Source organism: Squalius cephalus (assembly GCF_949319135.1).
Source record: "Squalius cephalus genome assembly, chromosome: 6".
Classification (NCBI taxonomy): domain Eukaryota; kingdom Metazoa; phylum Chordata; class Actinopteri; order Cypriniformes; family Leuciscidae; genus Squalius; species Squalius cephalus.
In genome coordinates, this window is record NC_137127.1 from 43,227,369 (window position 1) to 43,240,875 (window position 13,507).

Here is a 13,507-nt window from a genome sequence, read left to right on the forward strand (position 1 = left end):
TGGCCATGTTAGATGTTTTTATCACTTATTAGCCTTTTTTGTATTTTAATAATTGCATAATTAGGCTACTTTGTTCATTGTAATGTCAGAGTCACCACACTAGAACATGGGAACAAATAAAAGTGAAGTACAAAAATATTCTACATAGCCTAATGGTAATTTTTAGTTATATTATAGTCTCTTCTCTTCTATAAAAGGCACTGTTAAATAAATGGTTGTCTGTTTATAAAAGCAACCAAGAAAAAGGCTGAAAAAAAGAAAAGATCTTAGTAGCCTACACTGTAAAATAATTGTACAAATATTGCTGCATTAAATGAAGGTCGCATTAAAAGTAATGATGAATTGCTTTGACTTGTGAAAGTGAAAACTGATAAACTTATATTAATGTAAAAATATTTTGCCATGAGTTATTGATCACATTTTCCCGAGTGTAGTTCATTGTAATGACATTGTGTTTTCCTCTTTTGTGCACTTTTACATAATACACCAACACTTGTATCTGTTCCCAAGAAAGTGGTGGCTGAAATATGTGCAGTAAGTGGACATTCTCTAACTTTCCAAAGGAAAGAAAGTATAAGACTTTGTAATGTCCATTTGTTTCCATTGCACTGGACAGTGAATAAACCCTCTCAGATAACTGTCATATGGAGGAACTAGCCTACCTGCAAGTGCATAAATAACTTTACTTAATTTATACTTGTATGCTTTATGGCTGCAATATAAGTTGCAGGATTCCACATCTACAGAAAGGCCTACAGAAGAGTCTGCACAGACAGAGGAGACATAGGCCTACAGGTGGACAGTGTATAGCCAACTTTTCCTTTTTATTTGTTGCATGAGGCATGTGTCTAATATCTTGTTGCAGGCACTTGACCACTGGCTTTTCTTTACAAAGAACAATTGAAATAAAACTCAAGGAACTAAGCATATTTGTCTTTTATTAAACATTTAATGATTTTTTTTTTTTTTGGCAATGTTGTGTAATATGGCACATGATGTAGCAATGTCACAGGCCCTGTCAGGTGTGCAACCCTCAGACTTTTCAGACACTGAAATCTTCCCTTTAGTTAGCTGAAGTTCATTTCATTGTGTGCCGTCCTGGCTAGAGCTGCATTGTAACTGGTTTGGGTCAGGGAATGGGGTCATAAAACACCTGTCTGCAGGAACATGTCATAATCACCTATGAAAAATGCAGTTCTGTTAGGATCAATAAGTGTATGTAATACAGTGAGCTTGATATTTAATTGTGGAACTTTCCTTACCACTTTCAAATAATGTGCAGGAATGTGAATCTCTGAAAATTCTTAAGTCATGCACAGATCCTGACCTTTTTGCTTTCACATTTGTGATTATGGAAGATTTGTCAACTGCCTTTTTTTTTATTTGATATAATATTATTAATCTGGAATATTAAGAATCCCAATTGTAACTGGGCTGCACATTTACATTGTGAACCCCCTTTCTGTTCACATAATCCCCCTTTCTGTTCACATAATCCCCTTCATTGAGGCCTTGATGGCAGCCTATAGTCTATGGTACCAATCACGTTAGTGAAGCCTGAGTGACATACTGTAATCAGCATGGTCATGATTGTATGATCTTCATAAAAAATGATGATAGCCTAAAAAAAAATTTGCTTTAAAAAAAACTGCTTTACAACATTGGGTCTAAAGTGGCTTGGAAATGCCAAAAAAAAAACTGTTTTTTAAACCTAAAAGCGCCAGGTAAACTCCAAATGACACGACAGACAGCCCTTTCCATCAACTTCTCCGCATCTCCAATAGTGTAAAGGAAAGAGCCACTCGCAAATAATCTTAGGGCAATGCAAACAGTTTGTGCTGTATTTAAAGCCAGACTCCGACAAGTCGAAAATAAATGTGCGTTTCCAACAATTTAATAATGTAAACGACAATCTCACGAGTCACGAGAAAGAAAAAAAAACATCTCAGAAAGTGCACTATCGCGCTGCGCTGGACTTCCCGCATCAGCTCCGCTTATGAAGCCGGGATCAAATATGGCGTCATTTTTTAGTCAAATGTCATGAGCGTGTAAGACATGCTCACGAGCACATTATGTTATTTCACGCGCGCAAAAATGAACCTTCAGCTGGCATGATAAAAGTACTCGCGCACAAATTCAACAACCGAGAGGTGTACAGGTAGCTGCGAGCGAGCGCCTGGCATACTCTCATAGGTTAACTCTGCTTGTACAGTGGAATCCTGCTCGCGCGCAGTGGATTTCTGCTCGCGGAGTGCTGTTTTGCTCGCGCAGTGGATTTCTGCTCGCTCAGCTGATTTCTGCTCGCTCGAGTCTACATGACTTTTGACAATTTGGGGGCGGAAACCAAGGAGGGCACTGACCCTCTTATGATTGGTCACTTTCATCATGGAAAATCTTGGGAAATCCTAACCCCGCCCACCTTCAGACGCAGCGCGAGTCACTCAGCTCGCTCTGCTACTCCGGCTATCTCTGTGTATATTTTAGACAACGAAATATGTGATAAAACACCTTACTAACTATTTTCGTTTTCATTTAAAGAAATCTTAAACATGATAGCCACACAAATGTGGTTCATGCAACGCGTATTGATTATATTCACTGCACATAACGTTTGCCTATTAAAAACAAAACAAAATATAAAACACAAACCTGCCTCTTTTCGTTTTAAATATAATATAAAAACATTAAACATTTTAATATGGTCCAGGCAATATGTGCATTTGTACTAAACAACAGATTTTGCAGTAAACAACATTACAGTTTTTAAATTTTTAAATACAATTATTACAATTTAAAATGACAAAACTCAACCCAGTCTCTTTTTGTTAAATTTCAGTTTTATCAATATTAGCCATTATAAAAGTATAAGTAAAAGGTATAAGAAGCTATACAAATAAAGCAAACAATTCAGTCAAACACACAAAGTCAGCGCTCTAGTAAAACCATACAACCAGGCACGTGCACAGGTAGGGCTCAACCTGTGCAGAGCACATGCCCTTTTTGCCCTTAAACTCCGAAGTGCCCTTTTTTGGTGGAGGTTTTTTTTTTTTTTTTTTTTTTTTAAATCAATGCTATTGGTCACCCTTTACGTCTGTCTGTCTGTTTTAAAAAATTTAGCCAATGAAAGTTCTTAAAACGAGCTTGTGTAAATCTTATTCGATCCTCAAGCTGTCAGTAAGCTGATAACTCCGCCCCCTCTATATTCACTGAATCAACTGAAGTTCCACAGCAGCCGCACAGTAGTATAGACAGCAGCTGAATTTTTGAAGTTTTGCGAAGGGTAAATAAATATCTTGTTGTCTGAATAAGTACTACTAAACACTATGTCTATAAAGGCTCATATTTTATTTATTTGATGTCTGACTCACTGACTGAGACATGTGGGACGTCGCCTGAGAGAGAGGTCTAGGCTAGCATTTGCCATCTAACGTTAGTCATAGCCTACACTTAAATAGCCTGTGCATACAGTAGCATTTTATCTTTTATAAAATGCGATTTTGGCCAAATGTATTTTACAACAGGAAAAAATGAGCGCCCAGCTTATATAGCTACAACTAGTAGCCTAACCAGTTGATGAAAATGTAATGTGATGCCGGCACCGTTTTAATGACGGACAAAAAAAAAAAAAAAAAAAGCACATTTGCACACATTCGCTGGTCAAAAACTATATATTGATAAGTAATACAACAACATATAATTTGTTTTTACCATCGGAAAATCATAACTGGTGCGCCCCCGCGCTGTTTCGTACGGGAACTTACGCAAAGCGACGATGATCCACAATAGCATCGTCACCTAGGTAACATATATTTCTAAGAAATTTCTTCTTTGATTTATGATTGCTGATACACTTAATTTATTAACATTTAGGCTAATCATGTTATGGTAATAATAGTAAATTATGGTTAATTCAAGGCTGTTAACATGCACGTATTCGCCATCTAGCTAATTTTTTTTATCTACAGTATTCTATACTCTAGTCCTCACATGTATAAAATGTAGTAAAACATGGTTTTACTACAGTAATGTTGTAGTAGTAACTAAAAAAAAAACGTTACAGAAGATCACTGATTACAGATTACAGAAAATCTTTATATTTTATCATGCGGAATGTAATTCATGATTTAATTCATTCCAAGGCTTAATTTATTTGATCCAAAATACAGCAAAAACAGTAATATTGTGAAATAATTTTACAATTTAAAATAACTGTTTTCTATTTTAATATATTTTAAAATGTAATTTATTTCTGTGATCAAAGCTGCATTTTCAGCATCATTACTCCAGTCCAGTACTCTTCAGTGTCACGTGATCTTTAAGAAATGCTTTTCACTGCAACTACTTTTCACACTATTTTTTTTTTTTTTTTCATTGCTGGCTCACAGAAGGTTGCTGTTGTAATTAGGTTTAAAGAAGCCCTTAAAACCCTGTTTATCTATATTATCTATATTATTATTATGGTTGTTATTAATCATGAATAAATCTAAAGCTTTTGAGACTATTTTGTGTTATTGAATTTGTCATGAAGATGTGACCATTTCTTCATTTTATGTAGGCTTACAAAATAATCTTGAAATAAAAAAAGGGAGGGGGGGGGTGCCCTTTTTCAGTTTCAGCACATGCCCCTCAAAAGGTCTGTGCACGGCCCTGCATACAACGGTAATAGCTTATAAAGTTATGAAACTTCCCCTCAGCCAAAACGATTGGCCACAATGGCCAGGGAATAAATTATAGATTCACGAGACCAAAAATCGCCCGTTAGATATACACAAGACGAATTATATCTCATGTTTAACCACTACAGAGACCCCAGCGAAAGCGGCGAACGTCAGAAAGACTATAACCGAGGAAAGGCTGTTCCAGGCGGGGTACATGAGTGCCGAGCGCCCGGTCATCGTTATGGTTAGACAAGAGCGCTGACCAGGCACGGCGCCAGGATTCCAGTTTTGGATGGGCCAGACCAATTGTGGGTGGGCCTTAAATTAAAAACGTTATCAAATCACCTAATAAAGGTGATTAACCTTTGGTTAATAAAGGTGGTTTAACCTAATAAAAATTATTGACTAATATACTGTTATATTATCTGTGAGTATACATAATATAGATTTTAATAGCTTGATGCTCTTTGAATATTTTGTTGCATTGTAAAAAGTTTCGGTGCGTACAGAACTATTCGCGATCGCTCTCCATGGTTCTGACCAAAGAAGAGCGCTTTGGAATCTCCATAACGCATCATAGCTGGCTTTGTCTCTTAGTGCGCTATGAAGACTCTTAAGGTATAACTTAACTAAAGGTATGCTACCACTAAAGGTATTGCTAGGCGTCTTCAGGGCTATCATCCACTCGCGAGGCAGAGGCGCTGGCGCCCTCCGAGCAACGGCGCTGGTCGCCCCGAGAAAGATATGACATGGAGTGGGTAAGACATGATTTTATGGAAGCTTGTTTCCGCCACAAACTAATAATAAAAAAAAGATAATTGCGACTTTTTATCTCACAATTGCGAGTTTACATCTCGCAATTCTGACTTTATTTCTCAGAATTGCGAGGTATAAAGTCAGAATTGCGTGAAATAAAGTCGCAATTGCGTGTTATAAAGTCAGAATTGCGAGATATAAAGTCAGAATTGCGTGAAATAAAGTCGCAATTGCGTGTTATAAAGTCAGAATTGCGAGATATAAAGTCAGAATTGCGTGAAATAAAGTCGCAATTGCGTCTTATAAAGTCAGAATTCTGACTTTTTTTCTCGCAATTGCAACTTTAGCCTATATCACGCAATTCTGACTTTATAATACGCAATTGGGAGATATAAAGTCAGAATTGCATGATATAAAGTCGCAATTGCGTGTTATAAAGTCAGAATTGTGAGATATAAACTATATTCTGAGGTAAAAAAAAAAAAAAAAAAGTCCGTCTTTTTTCCCCCCCTTAAGTGGGTCGCACACCGGACGCGCAGCTCAGCGCCGCGCCGCGCCACGTCTAGGACAACTCTCACCTGAAAATCCGTTAGCATCAGCAATTTTCTGATTTCTGTAAATAAATATAAAACTAAATGTATATTGCAGCACGGGGTTAAGTCCGTATATACATTAACTACGATTTGAGACACATAAATGTAAATTTTATATAAAACTATGTAAATGGCGCTCTGTGGCGCGGCAGGATTTTGAACACGGTCCTGAGCCGTTGCTGGGCGCCGCGGACAGACGCCGAAAGGCGCCGCCGGTGTGTGTACTCTCATAGAGAATAATGTGTTCGAATTTAAAAGACGTGGCGCTGCGCGGCGCGGTGCTGAGCTGCGCGTCCGGTGTGCGACCCCCTTTAGAATTGGACTTTATATCTCACAATTGTGAGTTTATATCTCACAATTCTGAGAAAAGATGTCAGAATTGCGAGATATAAACTCGCAATTATGTGTTAAAGTCAGAATTGCGTGATATAAAGTCGCAATTGCGAGAAAAAAGTCAGAATTCTGACTTTATATCTCGCAATTCTGAGAAATAAAGTCAGAATTGCGTGATATAAACTCGCAATTGTGAGATAAAAAGTCGCAATTATCTTTTAAAATCTTTTATTCAGTGGCGGAAACAAGCTTCCATATGATTTTGACCACTTCATTGAGTTTTTTTTTTTTTTTTTTGTAGAAAGACTCTTTTTAAAAGGTTTTCGTTTTTTATAAATTGTATCTTAATTTTGATCAATGTTTTATCAACCAATTACCTGCATTTAATAAATGAGAAGGAAATATATAGCAGACAATGTATGGGGTGAGATTTCGGTCACAATTCTGCGCGCGCAAGATCACATTTTGAGCGTGCAAAAGGGCATTTCGCAGGCGCGTGAACTGAGTTTTGCGGAGAAATGTTCGTCTCGCAGATAAGAAAATATTGCGAGCGAACGAAAATCAATTTTGCATTTAAAATAAGTATTTGGATGTGCGCGGACGTTCTCTTTCGCGTGTGCAAAGTTTCACTTTCTTGCTCCTTTCATACCAGCCGTGAGCGCTCTCTAAGCCCAGACGGCTCGCTTGCTCAACACAACCCAGCGTTACAATATGCCATAATTCCAGCCAATCAGAGATAAGACTGCTAAATTCTGATTGGCTGGCTTGAAAACCAATCACAAGACTCCCTGCATCACCGACTGTGGAAGAGAACTAGTGCAGCTGAGTTTATTATTTATGAAAAATATTCAAAAACTTCACTGTAATTCACTGTATTGTTGGCAAATTCAGTTCACACATCACTGCTGTCCTGATGGTTATACTACAAGACTTATTTTGTATAAATATTGTTTTGCGTATTTTTTATGATTATTATTTATGAAAAATATTTAAAAAACTTCAATGTAATTCGCTGTATTGTTGGCAAATTCAGTTGACACATCACTGATGTCCTTATGGTTATACTACAACACTTATTTTGGGAAAAATATATATTTTAAATTATATATACAATTGTAAATGTATAATTTTTATGATTTTTATGAAAAATATTCAATAACATAACTGTAATTCCCTGTATTGTTGCCAAATTCAGTTCACACATCATTGCTGTCCTGATGGTTATACTACAACACTTATTTTGGGGAAAATATATTTTAAGTTGTATATACAATTGTACATTTATGATTTTTTATGATTTTTATGAAAAATATTCTAATTTACTGTATTGTTGCCAAATTCAGTTCACATATCACTGCTGTCCTGATGGTTATACTACAACACTTATTTAGGCAAAATATATATTCTAAATTGTATACAATTGTAAATGTAGAATTTTTATGATTTTTATGAAACATATTCAATAACTTCACTGTAATTCGCTGTATTGTTGCCAAATTCAGTCCACACATCGCTGCTGTCCTGATGGTTATACTACAACACTTATTTTAGGGAAAAATATATATTTTAATTTGTATATACAATTGTAAATGTATAATTATGATTTTTATGAAAAATATTCAATAACATAACTGTAATTCACTGTATTGTTGCCAAATTAAGTTCACACATCACTGATGTCCAAAGTTATTGAATATTTTCATAAAAATCATTAAAAAAAATCATACATTTACAATTGTATTTACAACTTAATTTTTTTTTTCCAAAATAAGTGTTGTAGTATAACCATCAGGACATCAGTGATGTGTGAACTGAATTTGGCAACAATACAGTGAATTACAGTAAAGTTATTGAATATTTTTCATAAAAATCATAGAAATTATACATTTACAGTACAATTGTATATACAATTTAAAATATATATTTTATCAAAATAAGTGTTGTTGTATAACCTTCAGGACAGCAGTGATGTGTGAACTGAATTTGCCAGTGAATTACAGTGAAGTTTTTGAATATTTTTCATAAATAATAATCGTAAAAAATACGCAAAACGATATTTATACAAAATAAGTCTTGTAGTATAACCATCAGGACAGCGGTGATGTGTGAACTGAATTTGCCAACAATACATTGAATTACAGTGAAGTTTTTGAATATTTTTCATAAATAATAAACTCAACTGCACTAGTTCTCTTCCGCAGTCGGTGATGCAGGGAGTCTTGTGATTGGTTTTCAAGCCAGCCAATCAGAATTTAGCAGTCTTATCTCTGATTGGCTGGAATTATGGCATATTGTAACGCTGGGTTGTGTTGAGCAAGCGAGCCGTCTGGGCTTAGAGAGCGCTCACGGCTGGTATGAAAGGAGCAAGAAAGTGAAACTTTGCACACGCGAAAGAGAAGACCGCGCACATCCAAATACTTCTTTTAAATGCAAAATTGATTTTCGTTCGCTCGCAATATTTTCTTATCTGCGAGACGAACATTTCTCCGCAAAACTCAGTTCACGCGCGTGCGAAATGCCCTTTTGCACGCTCAAAATGTGATCTTGCGCGCGCAGAATTGTGACCGAAATCTCACCCCATAACAATGTAGCCTAAAAAGGCACCAACACGATCACTTGCATTGCACGTGAACTGGAGGGCGCCGAAACTCAGCTTGTGCCTCACAGATTTTAGAAATATAGGCTATCTATTATAGAAAGCTTGAAATGTCTACTTTTAAACGAAAATATTCAAAACCAAAAGAAATAGGCTACTCTCTGATTATGTAATCCATATCTCCATCCATCTCCAATCCATCTCTGGCGTTCATGGCGAGTCCGCATCGTCAACTTCATCTTTGCAGCGACACAGAAAACACCAGTTTATTAATAAACAATTAAATGTCTCCTTGCTATTTTAGACACATTCATAATCATTACTTTTACCGGTTCTTTGTGGCAAGCTTTATGTGTGCGGTCGTGCGCTTGAGTGCGGCTATATTACGTAAACGCTCATATCCTGTTTAAGTAATTAAAATAATATACGATTTGTCCACGAATGGCTTTATATGAAAAACTACTAGTCGACTAGAAAAAAAAATTAGTCGGAGGCAGCCCATATTCCGCATATTTTCGAGCCAGGCAGCAGGCAATTCTGGGTTGAGCGAGCGACCCTGCGGAATGAGCGAGCGGTGCGGAATATTCAGAAATGCGCTCTCCGCTCACGAGCTCTGATCGGAACAAACCCGAACCACTGTCTGCTGAACTTGCGCAGAAACATCAAAATAGATAACAGCTTTTTAAAATTGTTTTTAAAACTAAACATTTAGACTATTTTAAGCACAAATGATGAGCTTATTGCTATTTTTTTATAATTCTTGACAAACTTAGAATATATTAAAAGTTTTTTTCTTTTTGAAGAAAAGTTTTGGGTGGGCCTGTTAAAAAGTGGGTGGGCCTAGGCCCATCAGGCCCACCCATAACGCCGTGCCTGGCGCTGACTTTGTATGTTTGACTGAATTGTTTGCTTTATTTGTAGCTTATAGCTTCTTATACCTTTTACTTATACTTTTATTATGGCTAATATTGATCAAACTGAAATTTAACAAAAAGAGACTGGGTTGAGTTTTGTCATTTTAAATTGTAATAATTGTATTTAAAAATTTAAAAACTGTAATGTTGTTTACTGCAAAATCTGTTGTTTAGTACAAATGCACATATTGCCTGGACCATATTAAAATGTTTAATGTTTTTATATTATATTTAAAACGAAAAGAGGCAGGTTTGTGTTTTATATTTAGTTTTTTTTTTAATAGGCAAACGTTATGTGCAGTGAATATAATCAATACGCGTTGCATGAACCACATTTGTGTGGCTATCATGTTTAAGATTTCTTTAAATGAAAACGAAAAGAGTTAGTATGGTGTTTTATCACATATTTCGTTGTCTAAAATATACAGAGATAGCCGGAGTAGCAGAGCGAGCTGAGTGACGCGCGCTGCGTCAGACGGTGGGCGGGGTTAGGATTTCCCAAGATTTTCCATGATGAAAGTGATCAATCATAAGAGGGTCAGTGCCCTCCTTGGTTTCCGCCCCCAAATTGTCAAAAGTCATGTAGACTCGAGCGAGCAGAAATCAGCTGAGCGAGCAGAAATCCACTGCGCGAGCAAAACAGCACTCCGCGAGCAGAAATCCACTGCGCGCGAGCAGGATTCCACTGTACAAGCAGAGTTAACCTATGAGAGTATGCCAGGCGCTCGCTCGCAGCTACCTGTACACCTCTCGGTTGTTGAATTTGTGCGCGAGTACTTTTATCATGCCAGCTGAAGGTTCATTTTTGCGCGCGTGAAATAACATAATGTGCTCGTGAGCATGTCTTACACGCTCATGACATTTGACTAAAAAATGACGCCATAATCTAATCCTGTTTACATGAAATAAGCCTGCTCCCGAGCAGGTTTGAGCTTGCGCATGTGTTGCTATGACAGCAAGTCCAGGATGAGCTTCGAAGAACCAAACGATCCAAGATCATGCCAAATCGTCAACAATCAAATCCAGCTAACTGAGTTAGCGACGTACGAAGAACGAGCCCCTGGTCCTTCAGACATCGTACTACTAACGTTACACCAGACAGCAAATGAAGGCCTATACAAGTCTGGAGGCATACATTTTTTTTTTTTTTTTGTCAGCGGGTGGGTCCACAACTTCGGCTCCAGACGGCTCCACTACGTTAGTGTTGGTTTTATATTTGCACATTCGCGTATTTAATTACACGTGCAATAAAGCTAATGTTTGCAAATAAATTCTAAGCAGCTACATGATATTGACAACAAAGATGGTCAACTACAAAATTTTCCACAATTGATCAAAATGGTCAAGTATTGTTTTATGGCATACTTTACTTGCGAATGTCCAGTGTAGGTAAACAAGATAGAGACCGTCAGTGATCTCATGGTGCCTTCACGTGCTATGGTAATTATGGTAAATACCAAAAGCCGACATGGAAAATGCACATGAACACCCCCTCATGTGGTATTTTCCACTGGGCAACTCGTAGAATATTTTGATGCACGAGTTGCCGAGATGAGATAACCTTTGACCTTTTCAAAATGGCGGAGAGCAACGCAAGCAACGCAAGAGTCATGAATACTGTTAGCGGATAGTTTTTGTAGCCTATACAATGTTGTGTCATTAACGATTGTAATATAATGCGTTAACACTCAATTTTCAACTTCGCCACAATTTCCTTGGTTCATATTTAATCATTTTATGTCATGTTTTATTTTTTTTAATTATTAATTATGTTTTAATCATCAGAAAGCACCACATTTACGTTTTTTTTTGTTGTTGTTTTTTTTGTAAAGATAAAAAAGATACTCTACTGACACAGACCTTGCGGGTACTACGTTACGACAACAAAAGCACTTGAACACAACACACTGGTAAATACCAGTTCACAAGTGGAAAATATCATCTTTTCCATAGCACGTGAAGGCAGCATCAAACTCAATTCCTGGAGGGCCACAGCTCTGCACAGTTTAGCTCCAACCGGCTCCAACTCACACCTGCAAGGAAGTTTCTAGTAATCCTGAAGACCTTGATTAGCTGGATCAGGTGTGTTTGATTAGGGTTAGAGCAAAACTGTGCAGAGCTGTGGCCCTCCAGGAATTGAGTTTGAGATCACTGGTAGACCGTGCGTTCTAACGCTATAGAATGTCCTTTAGCAACAATAAAAACTGCATTATAATGATGGTGTTTAAAAAGTTGTTTAGGAAATAATAAAGAATGAATATGAACTGTAATTTGGTAACAATCCAGACTGTAGAAAGTGGAAAATCATGTGTAATCTCCTGAACATAGTTAAGCGCTTCATTTTACAACGGTTTATATTTATTTATTTGAAATCAAAATGAACAAGAACTGTGTCGGTGTGTTGGTTTTAATAATGACATGATTTATTTCAAAAGGTTTTGCAAGCATGGGCCGACTGCTAAAGCAAGTTGGATCATCTTGTCTGGACTCTACAGAACTACAGCCCATGTCTTTCTGTTTTATTCACTGTTTTTGAGTGCGATAAAGACTTTACAGTGTAACAGAGTTTTCCAGGTGTTGAATAAAAATAATGGCAAAACTATCTTTTATGTTTTCCTGTTGTGTGGCATCTTTGTTTAACATTAAATTCTCACAATAACACAATTCATGTGCATTGATTGATGTTTACAGTCCTGCAGAAATATCACTGTCCGTGGGACTGAATCCATCAGATTATTGACAAGAACACAGAAAGCATGACAGCAGATATGATGTTTATTTTGGGTGTGGATTTTGGAATAAACTTGCTTCAATGTATATGTAATAAGTGATTTAATCAAGGTATTCATCAATATTTTTATTGCAACCCGTTCTCATTCCCGGGGCGTAATATACTTACGCTTTTGACACGTCCGTCAGCGTACAATTTCAACGCACATGGCACCCATGAGCGTCAAAAGAGACGCACAGAGCTTTCTACTAACTCCAATGTAAACCCATCCGCGGTACTATTGAACGCCCAGGGCACGGCAAACTGAGTGTTGATAACACCCCGGAAGTGTCCTCACTGTCAATTCAAATGTTTTTTCTTTTATTTTAATATATACATATATTCTGTTGTAAAGTAAAAAAAAGAAAAAGACCATAACATTTTCATATTGTAGAATTATCAATCACATTTTTGTGTTGAAATATATCAAAATAAAATTATATATATATATATATATATATATATATATATATATATATATATATATATATATGTGTGTGTGTGTGTGTGTGTGTGTGTGTGTGTGTGTGTGTGTGTGTGTGTGTTTAAAATCTGAAAAAAACAAAAAAACAACAAAAAAAAACATTTGAATTGATTGGGTGAAGGGTGAATCCACTGGCTCCGTCTGCCAAATATTTTATCGAGATTAATTGATAATTAATGGTGAAATTTTCAAAACAATGAATATATGTATATATTAAAATCTAAAAAAAAAAAACATTTGAATTGACAATGAGGACACTTCTGGGGTGTTATCAACACTCAGTTCGCCGTGCCCTGGGCGTTCAATAGTACCGCGGATGGGTTTACATTGGAGTTAGTAGAAAGCTCTGTGCGTCTCTTTTGACTTTTTAAGTATATTACGCCCCGGGAATGAGAACGGGTTG